The 12,647-nt window shown below is 45.8% G+C and overlaps 1 protein-coding gene across 8 annotated transcripts in view; it reads left to right on the top strand.

The window, feature by feature from the left end:
- Positions 1–12,647, top strand: part of SGK3 (serum/glucocorticoid regulated kinase family member 3) — a 78,921-nt gene that overhangs the window by 12,993 nt on the left and 53,281 nt on the right. For 3 of the 8 annotated variants that reach the window (XR_012644411.1, XR_012644412.1, XM_074987113.1), the window contains exons 1-2: positions 7,872–8,143; positions 8,485–8,594. The exons of 2 other annotated variants lie outside the window; for them this stretch is intronic. The gene's annotated coding sequence lies outside the window, so the exon portion shown is untranslated. Of the gene's footprint in view, positions 1–7,093; positions 7,151–7,871; positions 8,144–8,484; positions 8,595–12,647 lie in introns of those variants that run through there. 3 more of the 8 variants (XM_074987114.1, XM_074987117.1, XM_074987116.1) reach the window with 3 other exon arrangements.

Below are 12,647 nucleotides of genomic sequence, written 5' to 3'. Positions count from 1 at the left end.
GATGTGTGGATCATACCTCTGCAGCACACCTACCACAGCTTGTAACCAAGACTTCACAGGATCGCAGAAGGGCCCCAGCATGGAGCCATCAGGAGATCTTGGGCCTTGTTTCAGTGTGGGGCAGAGAGGCTATTTTCATCCAGCTCAAATCCAGCAAAAGGAATGTTGGTATTCATGCAAAAATATCATGAGGCATGATTGAGAGGGTACAGCGGGGACACTCAGCAATGCTGCGTGAAGATCAAGGAGCTGAGGCAGAACTACCAGAAATGCAAGACAGCCAATGGCTGGCCAGGGGCATCTCCCCAGAAATGACGATACTGTGAGGAGCTTCACTCTCTGTTGGGGACATATGCAACTTCTTCCCCCAGAAGTTGCATCGGCTCGTGTTTCGTGGGGGGATGATGAAGTGCGTCCTGATGTGGAAGGGGTGGATGACAGCGGGGTCCATTCCAGTTCTGAATTAGATCCTGAAAGCCAAGAGCTATGTATTGAGCTGGATCCCATGGAACCTGTCTCCTTAATGCAGGAGGCAGCTTCAGAGGCCAACCCAGATCCTGGAGATTCTGGTAAGTATGCATTTTTTTATGTTGCAGTTGTGGGGTGTAGGGTCTGTGTCCATTTTTCTTAGGACCACTTGTTGTTATTTCTGGGGATGGAACCCTGATTCTGTTTGGACAAAAAGCCTTAGGCACTCTTGGATTCTCCTCACAAGATTTTTGGGGATACCTGACGTGTTCCTGCTTCCATGGTAAGACACCTTACTGTACCAAGCCACCAATATTTGATCTGGAAGCATGGCCCTACAGAGCATTCTTGCAAATTTTCCAACATGGTACCTGGATGGAATGAGCAATCTTCTCTAATCCCTTTTTGTGAGTCTGAGGAGGCTGATGTCTTGTTTGGCCACCTAGAATACATGAGAAGTTTTGTGAGTCACTAATGAGTTTTTGCCTGTGACCTACACACTGCAGAGCGAAACTCATACATCTGCTGGAGCAGTCACTTTAAAGTCCAGGTGCTGCTTTAAGCGGCAACTCCTCCAGACAACCCCATTCCCTCCTGGGTCAGAATGCTTTAAGAATGCCATGATGCAGCCATCCACTCCCCCACGGGCTAGCATCCCTGGGACACCCCTCCCCACCTCACCCCCTTGGTCATTGCTTTAAGACATTTTTGTCCCCCATTAACGAAGGATAGCTTACCATAGTGTTGAGGGAAACCTCTGCCATAGAAGAGCTGAAATTATTCTGCTTGGAATCATGCATTCTTCAGTCTTAAGATTAGCCATCATGACCTTGCAGTTGCTATATGTCCTTCCATAGAGATAGACAGCCATACTTTCTGTCAGTATGGTCATTGTTCCGAGTAAAGATAAAAATGTGGCTACTGCTAATGACATTAATATTTCTAAATATGTTTTATCAGCAACCAACCCTGAAAAAGAACAGCGAGGGCCCAGTCCAGCAAATAAGAGGTTGCATCAAATGTGGAGGAAAAAGACCCGGAATGAATTGTTGGAAAACTTCTTTTGATGTAGTCACAAAGGAAAAAACCAGAGCTCTGTGACTGGAGGAAAAAAAAGATGGACTTTCAAGAATGAATGCATTGTCCTTTATGGGCAAGCAGACAGATTTAATTAATGTGCTGATTGTGATATCTCTGTCAGCAACCTCTGTTTTAAAGCTGTGCTTGATTAAAAGGTCAGCATACCATGTACCCTCCCCCATAAATGCAATGTTACATGCCCCTCTCCATCCATACACATTACCTTCCCCTTTTAGAAGCACAACATCCCCAGGCCACTCCAGGCACTACCAATATGTCACCCTTACCCCATTCATTTTCCTTCCCTGGACAGGACATTGCATCCTCCAGCCACTCCATGCACCATCATTTGAGACCTCTCTCAATCCAGTTAGCCCACTTCCCTGCTCCTGGCTCTTCATCCCCTGTCCAGTCAATTGCCCCACCACCACCAAAACCTCATCCTCCACACACTCAGCACCCTCCTCTCAGAGACCCAGAATGAGTGGGGGGAGGCCACAGAGAGCCTTGCTTCATAGCCCCACAAAATCAACACCCACCAGAAGGCTAACCTTTGATTAACTATGACCTTATTATCCTTTTTTTCCCTATACCCCCTGTCTTGCATTAGTACCCCCTAAATAAATTCATTATTTATTGGAAAAAGTTTTGTTTATTGGTTAACATGCTTTGGGGTTGGGTGGATGGTGATTGTTGTCTCATGACTGATGGGGTTTCATAAAGGGAAAGGAAACAGTGTGGTTCAGAAGGGGAGATGCCAGTTACCACCCTTCATGCTCATTCACAAACTTGGTTTTCAAGGCATCCCTGATTTTCAGTGCCTCTTTCTGGACTTTTCTGTTTTCCCTTAGAGTCAGTTGCTGATAATTTCTTGCCAGGATCTCCACTTCAGCCCTCTATGCAGGCATGAAACTTTCCCCTCTTGACTTGCCAGTGTTCTGAAAAACACAACTGGCCCCAATGACCAGGGTAGTGTTTACTTCATTGAGGTCTAAGCAGGTCAAAAGGCACCTTAACCTGGCTTTTAAATGGCCAGAGACACATTCTACCACCATTCTGCACTTTCTCAGACTGTAGTTGACAAGCTTCTTACTGGAGTCCAGGGCATCTATGTAGGGCTTTATGAGACAAGGGAACAAGGGGTAAGCAGGATTACCCAAAATCACTATGGGCATTTCCATGCCCTCAATGTTAATTTTCTGGTCTGGGAGAAAGTACCACTCTGGAGGCTGCTAAACAGACAAGAATTCCTAAAGATTCATGCATCATGCACCCTTCCCAACCACCCCATGGTGTTGCCAGTGAAACAAGATTGTGATCCACCAACACCCGCAACATCATAAATAAATGCCCCTTGCAATTAATGTTCTCTGAGTCCTGGTGGTCTGATGCCAAGATTGGGATGTGTGTTCCATATATGGCCCTACTGAGGTTAGAGAATGGATTTGCTGCCATGGGGTTCCCTATCTCCTGCGCTTTCCCCAGAGTGTCCGTCTTCTGCAGGAGATGCAAGTTGATTGCCTGGGTTACCTGTATGACGACAGTCCTCACTGTAGATTTGCCTACTCCAAACTGATTTCCCACTGACTGGCAGCTATCTGACTGTGCAAGTTTCAAAGAGGAATTGTCACACGTCTCTACTGTCAAAGCAGGTCTCATTCTGGTATTGCTGCACTTCAGAGTGGGGGACAGCATTTCACAAAGTTCCCTGAAAGTGGTCTTATGCATGCTGAAGTTTCACAGCCACTGCTGGTTGTCCCATGACTGCAAAACGATGTGATCCTACCAGTCTGTGCTAGTTTCACTGCTCCAGAACCTGCACTCCACACTGTACAGTGATTCCACTGCAGCCAGAAGCAATGCAATTCTTCTCTCCATGTTCTTCATGTCCATTAATGCCCCCGGAAACATTGAGCTCATACTTCATGGGCATTATGTTCAGAAGCTACTGCATCACAGCATGGGAACTGAGCACAAACACTGCATCAAACTTGAAGTATATTGGGATCCACATTAGTACCTATAATGGCATCTGGCAGTCAAGATGAAAACCATGCAAAAATGTCATTTTTTTTCTAGCCAGAAAGGGGAGGTGAGGGAAATGCATTCTGGGATGATATCAGAAACCCAGAGCCAGTTGTGGTGACTTTTTTTTTCCTCCCATAAGACACCAGCATGAAACCCCAAAATACAATGAGGCTGCAGGACCAGTGGGATAGGTGCCCACAACGTACTGCTACCACAGTCAGATTCAGGCAACCTTGTGGGGACACACTAAATCGACTTTCTGAGCTGGTCAGGACACTCAATCTCAACTTTATAAAATCTAGTATTAAAAAATCAACTTTAACAAATTCAACTTTAATCCCAAGTGTAGACATTGCCTTTATTTAACTGACTTAAATTCAGAAGCCCCTTCTGACAAAGGGACTTTAGAATTAGAATGAAAATAGGAGTGTGTGTGTAGGTATTCTTTATGAACATATGACATGGAATAAAATCTTCACAGTTCAGAATAAACGAAAAGAAAACTTTTTAAAGGATTCAGTGGTGATTCACAGCAATTTTCATTTTAAAATAAACACTGAGAAGAAGAAAAAGAAGAAAAGAATTGTTTCATAATTGTTTGCTATGCTATTTCTAACAAGGACAGAAAAAGCAAAACTGTGATCTAATGAGTTGATTTGCATCTGTTGTGTATGAATTGACTTCAATGTTTAGATTAATGGATTATCTTCCAACAATGCCAAACTCTGTTTTTTAGATTATTTCAATGCATGACAGTTTAGTGAAGTACTGTCAGCAGGCAGATTAAAAACAGTATCTCTCAAATTGATGTATTTGCAATATACTCAGTGATAGAGCTGGGACTCCAGTTAAAAAACACATCTAGTCAGATTAAATCTAGGTGTCGTTAAAAATTTGAGATTTGAAAAAATAAACCCAAACTAGTGTTAACAGAAATATTTCTGAGACTAAGTTCTGATGGAAGCAGTTTTGACTGGCATTTAAATTGTACCCTAAGGTGTTCCTGGAACTCAGATATTGTATCTTTTTGTGTATTCAACATTAAACAGAAAGTGAAATGCACTAGATAATTTTCTCACCCAGCCCAGATACAGTGTAAACAGAATACACCCTTTTTAAATTATAAAGATAACATGTAATTTTGTTGACCAATCTAAGGTTATGTATTTACACTGGTGAGGAAACTATCAGTGTCCCTTTAGAGGCAAAAGGTGGATGAAAAATCTTTTATTGGACCAAACAGTTTTTTTGATTTTGTTTGTTTTTTTTGGTGAGAGAGACGCACACATTTGAGTTCCACAAAGCTCATTGAAGGAATATGAGGGACCCAGACCTAAATCAGTCCCATTAATAGTTACTGTTAGAAGGGGTATTTGCCTCTTAAGCTTTGACAAATTCATAATACAATTGTACCCATTTAACTAAATTCAGTTTATAGGTTAAGTCACTAATTTAATGTAGTTAAATTGGTAACATTTTCCCTACAGCTTTCTCAAGTAGACAATCCCTCATATAATTATGTTGACTACATGCATGGCTCAGTTCCTTTCTAATTCTTATTCCCATTATAGAAATTGTAATTTTTATCTTGCTTTAGCCTGCTCTTTATGAAATTCATGGTCATGTCTAGATTCAGCAAACAGAATAAACAGTGTGGATTGATTTAAACCACAGTGGTTTAAATCACCAAAAAATCATGATTTAAATCTAATTACCAAAAAAAGCTAAGACTGTGTTGAGAGTGCACTTAATTTTGGAGTAATCCTATTGAACTCACTGGCACTTCTGTTTTTTGAGAAAACAAGTATAGAACAGGGTTCCCTTGGAAAAGCTGAGTTATAACTAACTCCTCTGCCCTGCTTGGTCAAAGTTCACTACCAAATAAGCACAGAACAAAAACATTCCTATCCAGCTTGTGTCTTCCTTTGCACTTGTTACTTTTTAGTTTGCTGAGATACAGAAATCGAAAGCCAGAACTATGAAGAAGCAAGAGCTGGCCATTAGGCAGGACAGACTAGAGATGTTCATTTTTATGAGACTGCAAGTAGCATGATTTTGATGAGATATAATTGTAACTTATTTTAAATGAGAAATTTAGTATTTAAAAATAAAAACCCACACTTTTTAAAATCTTTTTTTAATCCATTCTCAGAATAAATCAGAAGGCATTGCTAAAGCAATGTCAAAGAAGACTTGCCTTTTGGCCCATATTCTGATATCCTTATGAGTGGCAGAGTTGTCCTGTCCATAGGACAAAGCAGGGTGGTGGTCCCTGCATTTTGGGGGCCCTGGGATGGCTGCCCCTCCATCTTGTCCATCGGACAGTTGGAGGATTGTCTGGGGCAGGGTGTCAGGGGTGGTGGTGGTGGCAGCGGCGGCAGCAGCAGCAGGAGATTGCATTCACTCCCCGTACCCTGCACTTGCCACTCAGTGCATGTGGCAGCCTGCTCCATCCTGGCCTCCCTGCATGCTGAGCTCCATTTCTCTGGGTCAGCAGGAAGCAGCCTCCGCTCCCAGCTGCCAGTAGAGAAGTCATCTTGTCAGGCCAGGTGGGTGCAGTGGAGTAGAGAAGGCTTCTGTTTGTGTCACATGCTGAAGGGGCAGGGCATGACTGAGACAACCCCCTGTTGCTGCTGCTGTCCACCGTGACATGCCCCTAGGTAACCTCTGGCTACGCTGGTCAGGGAGGAGGTAAGTGGACAGGGCAGGACCTGCGCCATGGACCGGTGGTTGGACTTGATGAATGGTATCTGGCATTCTGTGGGATTGTTTGAGAAGTAAGGTGCAACTAATTTTAATTAGGATGTTGGAATGCATCCCTTAATTTGAAGGTAGAAATAGCATCTACCCACGTTATCTGCAGTCACACCACTGTGGCAAGGAAAATGTAAAGAAACAGGACAGGAAACACCTTGCCCTAAACTGGTGCCAAATTTACACAAAACTCTGGTCTTCCTATATTAGTTCTTTATTTCTACTGTTACAGAAGACTGTTTCTGGTTCGTTTGGTCGTGGTTTGGGTTTTTTTTAATCAGTCTTTTTGTGGTCTGAGGAAGTGGGTTTTACCCATGAAAGCTCATCACCTAATACATTTCTTCATGTCTAAAGTACCACAGAACTGCTTGTCATTTGTTTCATTTAAAGTAAGTGATAGGATGAACGATTACCCTGCCTACTGTCCTAGATAGTAAGTCACAGGGCTTGTATTGCTGGATGTGGGCGGCACAAAAGCCTGCCGCGGGGTGAACTGAAAGGCAAGCTTTCTCCACCCGTTTTAAGGTACCTACCAGCTGCATTTTGAGGCTTATCATGCAGACTAAACTGACTCTCTCGCTTCTGCCCCATGGCTTTCTCTAAAGCTACAGGCCCTTTCCTGCTCTCACATTTGAAGGCAGCCGTGGCCTGCACTCTTGGTTCCCAGGCAGACGAGGCTCGCCCAAGGGCTCTTCCTCCCTTGCTCCACAAAGTTGCGAGAGCGCCCTGCCGCTAAGCCACCTGCGCGGGGGCTAGGACGCCTGGCCGCATGGCGCGCAAAGACGGGGCTGGCACCTGCAGGGAGCAGCGGCCCTGCAAGGTAACAGCCGGGAGACGCCTGCGTGGAGCGATCCTTTCTCCCACCGCAGGCACGAGACGGGAAAGGCAGCGGCGGAGCGGGCGGGAGCGCAGGGATGGAACAGGCCCGGACCCCAGGCGGGGGGACGGGCTGCTCCCCCGGGTGGTGGGTAAGGGCCTCTAGAGCGGCCCCGGCGCTTGGCGATAGAGCCAGCCCACCAGGGAGCGCCGCGCCCTGGGCACAGGCGGCCCGCCCCCTGCGGCTGCGGGCCCTGATTGGCAGGGTCGCGGCGTGTAAGGCAGGAAAGCCGCAGGCAGCGGGCTGCCCTGCCTCCTCCAGGGGGCCAGGTGCGTGGGGAAGCACTGGCCTGGCGGCGGGGCTGCTGCGCCGGGCTGTCCGTGGAGGAGCGGGCTGGGCTGGGCTGGGGAGCGGGTTCAGTCTCTCCCCGCTAGCCGTTGCATTGGTCCAGCGCGCTGGCGGGGGGGGCGGCCGCTGTACGGGGCGGGGTTCAGCCCTGGGGCGGGGAGGGCAGCGGGGGTTTCCTCCCGGGGAGGGGTGAGAGCTATGCCCGATTCTGCTTCTTCTCCCCCTCTGTGGAATACGTCACTAACGCTCCTGCCCATCTTCCCCGCCCGAGGGTCGTCCCCCGCGGGCGGGCGGGCTGGGGCGCTGCCGGAGCCCGGCTCCCTGGTTCACACGTGCGTCGGGCTCCAGCACAGCAGATGCGCTTACCCCAGCCGCAGTGCCGCGGCGTTCCTCCTGCTTCGGTCCGGGGCGCGTCCAGCGGCTGCCTGCCTTGCCCGAGCTCACGGATCTGCTGCGGGGGGAGGTTGCTGGTCCACTGTCCCCCTCCGCAGCGCGCCGCGTCCGGTCTTTTGGCGTTGATCCAAGGTCTTGGGGGGCCTAATACTGACTAGCGCGTCGTACTCTTCCTTAGGCTCCTGCTTAGTCCCTCGTGTCTTGTGATCGTGATACAGGGAGCCTGAGCTGCTCCGGCTGAGCGAGCGCTAACAGGTGGGTATTCTTGGGTTTGCGCAATGCTCGGGGAAGGGGCAGTTCCTCTCATGGGGCTCCCAGCCTTTGTTGGAAGGGTTCCAGGGCAGGAACACAACTTGCTGACAGAGCTCTCAGGATGGACATGCTTTGGTAAAAGCAGCTGAGCGTTTTTGGCTTGTGCCAGGTGTCCGCATCTTGGATGCATTTGGGTGTAGGGCACAGGAGAGGAGGGTTTTGGAGCCCTGTAGGCTGTTTAGGTGCTGCTGTTAGGACTCCCAGGGTTGGGGAGATGGAGGTAGAAGAGACATTCCATTCCTAAAGTGAAAGAGAGACTTCAGAAAATGCTTACGTTTATCTAGGCTCATTAAAGTGAGCAGATGGATGTCGTTTCTTCACCTTGTAACAAGATGCAATGAACTTTCAAGCCCCTGCTGCAAGGTCTTGAGGGTAGGAATGGACCTGCCATTCAGTAAGTATGTTTCTGTTTTGTCAGAGTCTCTGGGATAGGGAAAAGGTGCAGCCACCTCCTGTGGAGTGATATAAATCTCTGTCTTCTGCAGATTTCTTTGCTTGTCTTGTACAAAGTTGTTTGACTGTTTGCTGTTTAATGTACTGAAAAGCTTACAACGGTTGGGGAAAAGCCAACAGGTGTATTGTAACTGATGTGTTTGAATTCCACTGAGGCTGCTCCTTCTAAAATACAGTAAACTCTTTCATATCTAGTAGCCCCAGGACTGGGCAGTTGCTGGGTATTCCAATATTCTGAATACTAGAGAGGTATACCTAGCAATACATAATACTACACCCCCCCCCAAGATTAGATATTAAAAAACAAGCAAAAATGTATGCACAGTACTTGATCTACCAACAACAGTATTGTACACTGTAAACTTATACTGTATTTGTTATATTTTTTGTATGTACTTTCACTATTCTGTAGCTATAAGAAAGTAACTAAAATTTGCTTATGGTTAAAATGCAGCTTATTTGAGTGTTTCATGTGAGAGAATGCTGCATATGGAAGAGTTTACTGGAAAAAGAAATACTTTGTACCATGCCCCTTTACTGCATGATGTGAATTTGGGCCTCCTGGGGGAAAAGTAATATCCATTAACAGTGCATTTTTGTTGCTTTTTTTTTTTAAACAAAAAAAAAAGCACCTCTATTCCGCCGCCTTCCCCCCACAACCATTTCCACAGCTGGAGCTGCCGAGGTACAGTACTCAGTACCAGCAAGTTCTGGCCCCAAAAAAACACAGTGTCCATTAATACAAGTTGTAAAGTGTTGATATTTTAAGACTTGTTAGAGTGAATGCTAAAGAGGTTTTGTTTGTCTGTTTTTTTTAAATTTATGTGCGTTGGGGGAAAGCTGGTACATTTTTTTTTTTTCCCCTACACTTCCAAAAGTTCCCTTTCTATCCTCTGGTTCTAAAGGTGCCATAAGTCCTGAACACAGAGTATGGTTTGTCGCTCATTTCTCTGTTCTTGAGGTTTGTGTTATCGCTTGCTAAACTTATTACAGCACATTATTTACCTCTGTCTGCAGTTTCAAGGCCTTTGTGCTTCTCTCAATAAGCACCTCATTCTTAGCAATTTCACAGATAAATCACTACCTCCATTTGTCATGCCATCAGGTGTGTCATAGCTTTCAGTGAAGATACACATGGCATCGTTATACACTGAGATAATTAAGTGTGGGTTTAGAGGGGCTCTTGTGTTATGCTGAATTTATGTTTCAGTTAAGTAAACTGAAAATGCCATTGACCTGCTAGACTAGAACAGTGGTTCCCAAACTTTTCAACATCACACCCCACTTTTGAGTTTTGAGAAACCCCTGATGCCCCCCACCTCTTCTTTATCGTCATCCAACCTCCCTTTAACAAAAAATTCAATTCATAATTTAAAATAAACACAAAATTTTGATATAAAAACGTTATTTAAAATTATAAACAAGCACAAATAGTTTTTCTTGGCTCCTTGTGGGACACCAGAGCTGACCGCAGCAACCACCTACCAACCTGAGACCTGCACTGCCCGAGCTGCCTGCCCAAGCCCCAGGCTGCCGGGGCCAGCTAGCCAACCACCAGCTGCCCAGGCCAGCCACCTGTCCGCCCGATAGCTACCTGAGCCCCGCGCTGCTGGGACCTGCTGCCTGCCCACCAGCCATCCAAGCCTGGCGCAGGCCATCTGCCCGAGGTGCCCACCCAAGCCCCACGCTGCCAGGGCCAGTCGCCCATCTGCCATCCTGAGCCACCCGAGCCCCATGTTGCTGGGGCCAGCCACCTGCCTGCCAGCCTAAGCTGCCTGAGCCCTGTGCTGCTGGGGCCAGCTGCCAGCCCAAGCCACCTGAATCGTGCAATGCTGGGGCCAGCTGCCCAAGCACCACAAGCCGACCGGCTGCCTGAGCCCTGCGAGCCCCATGAGCTGCCCACCTGAGCTACCCCCATACCACAAAACCAGACACCACCAGCCTTCTTCTCTTACCCTATCCCCCGCACCTGAGCCAGGCACCCCCAGTCTCGCATCTAATCCCATCCTCCTACCCCCCAACCCACACTCACTAAACTTTGCAGAAGGCAGCTAGCTCCATGCAGGTCTTTGCCAGCTGCCTGCTTTTTGTAGTGGCTTTGCCAGGTCACCCACATAAAATGGCAGGGGCTGAGAGCCAGACACACAGGCCAGCTTGATTCCGGCTCTTTCTTCAGTTGAGGGGAAATGAGTCACCTCACATCCCCCCTGGAATTTCTTCACGCCCCCAGTTTGGGAAACTATGGACTAGAAATACTCCAATGAAACTCTTGTGGTCTTACTACACATTAAACATAGGTTGTTTTTGTTTTTAAGTAGTGCTCACGAAGACACTAATCTGATATTTCAGGCAACTGCTGTTTACTTCTCTAAATGAGAGAATTTAATAGAATATGTCTTTAAAAGCCTGTAACAGAAATAAATAAAAACAGGAAAATTCAGATTTAGGGGAGATGGCATAATTCCCTGCCCTGTAACTATTTTCTTGAAGATCCTTTTGAAACTAAAAATGGAATGCCATTAACTCTTCAACTAGAACTTTTCTTGTAGGCTTATTACAATCTTAATATTGTCAGTATTTTTATATTCACTCTTTGAGACTGCAGTGTTTGTAGTCCTTCTCAAGATTGGCTTTAGTATTATTTTCAAAAATGCAGTATGTAAGATTTGTGTTAGATCCATGTTTTCTGAAGTTTTGCACGCTGCAGGAAAGAATTGCTACTTTTGCTACTTTGATACTTTATTTTACAGTTGTATAAATTACTTCAGCTATATCCTGCTTGATGGGAGCCTTAATGTGTAGGGTCTAATTATTGCCTGGTTTCTATAAACACCTGTAATCACAGCCTTGCCGCATTAGAAATTGTGATGTCAACTTGTATTATAAGCATAAAACAGATACTTTCGATGATCTTTGGCTTAAAAAAAAAAAATCTGTCTATTGTGAACTTATTCTTTCTTTCCTATTCGCAGTTGCCACGTAGATATTTTGGATCAGTGCCAAGTGGTTGTCAAATGCTATCATTGTGAGTTTGGTAATACTTTTGAGCTTGCGTAAGAGACTATCCAAAGTGTAGAGAATGGGGAAGTTGGGCACACAGTGTTTCTTAATTCTCCACTTGGTTTGTCTTTAGAATCTGTTTTACTTAACTGTGTTACATTTTTGGAATTTTGTTGTAGATGTATTGGCCCCAGGATATTCGAATTACAAGATGGGTGAGGTAATATCTCTTGGACCAGTTTGTCTTGGGGGGAGAGAGAGACAAGCTTTCTCGAAAATATTATCTCACCCCTTGTCATTGTTGGAATTTGGTAGCATTAACTGTTCCAATGAACTGTTCTGCAGAATTAAGGATACCTAACTTTAAAGACTATACTTACATTTGATGTTCCATGTTTTATCAGCTTTTATTCCACAGACATTCCATTTTCTAGCCCTCTTACCCCGATGGTTATTAAATTTGGTGCAACTTTTACGCAGAGCTCTCTATGAAGTTTGCGACACCCTCCCCTTTACCTAGGTCAGTGTGCTCAGTGGTCTATGTGGTATGATTCTTACATAAGGGAAATGGAGACTAACAAGTAAAGTGACTTGTCCAAAGCCCTTTCCCCTTTCCCTCCAAATGCCAGTAGCGCAGCCAGAATTGGAGTTGACAGTTAGCAGACCCCCCCAATCCCCTGTTAGTTCTAGACTATCCCTCCTCTCCAAATGTTATGACTGAGTGTATGTCATAGACTAGAGGGTTGTTATCCCCTTTTTGTTTACAGAAGCCTGGTTGTCTGCTGTAACGGAATGGAACACACTGCAAATGGTTAGAACAAAGGAAGTGGGACAGGCTGTATCCTAAGGTCTGTCAGAGGTAGCTCAGGGCCCTATGGACAAAACTTTCTATTCATATTTATGAGCTTGTCCTTAAGCAGCAACATTTTGAAAACTTTTGCCTTAATTAGTTAGAACTGTTGCACAGGAAGGTTGAGGGAGCAGTCCAGAAAAC

The sequence above is a fragment of the Carettochelys insculpta genome, chromosome 2 (assembly GCF_033958435.1).
Source record: "Carettochelys insculpta isolate YL-2023 chromosome 2, ASM3395843v1, whole genome shotgun sequence".
Classification (NCBI taxonomy): Eukaryota; Metazoa; Chordata; order Testudines; family Carettochelyidae; genus Carettochelys; species Carettochelys insculpta.
The sequence above is the reverse complement of the archived record's forward strand: the minus strand, read 5'-3'. Positions and strand labels throughout refer to the sequence as shown.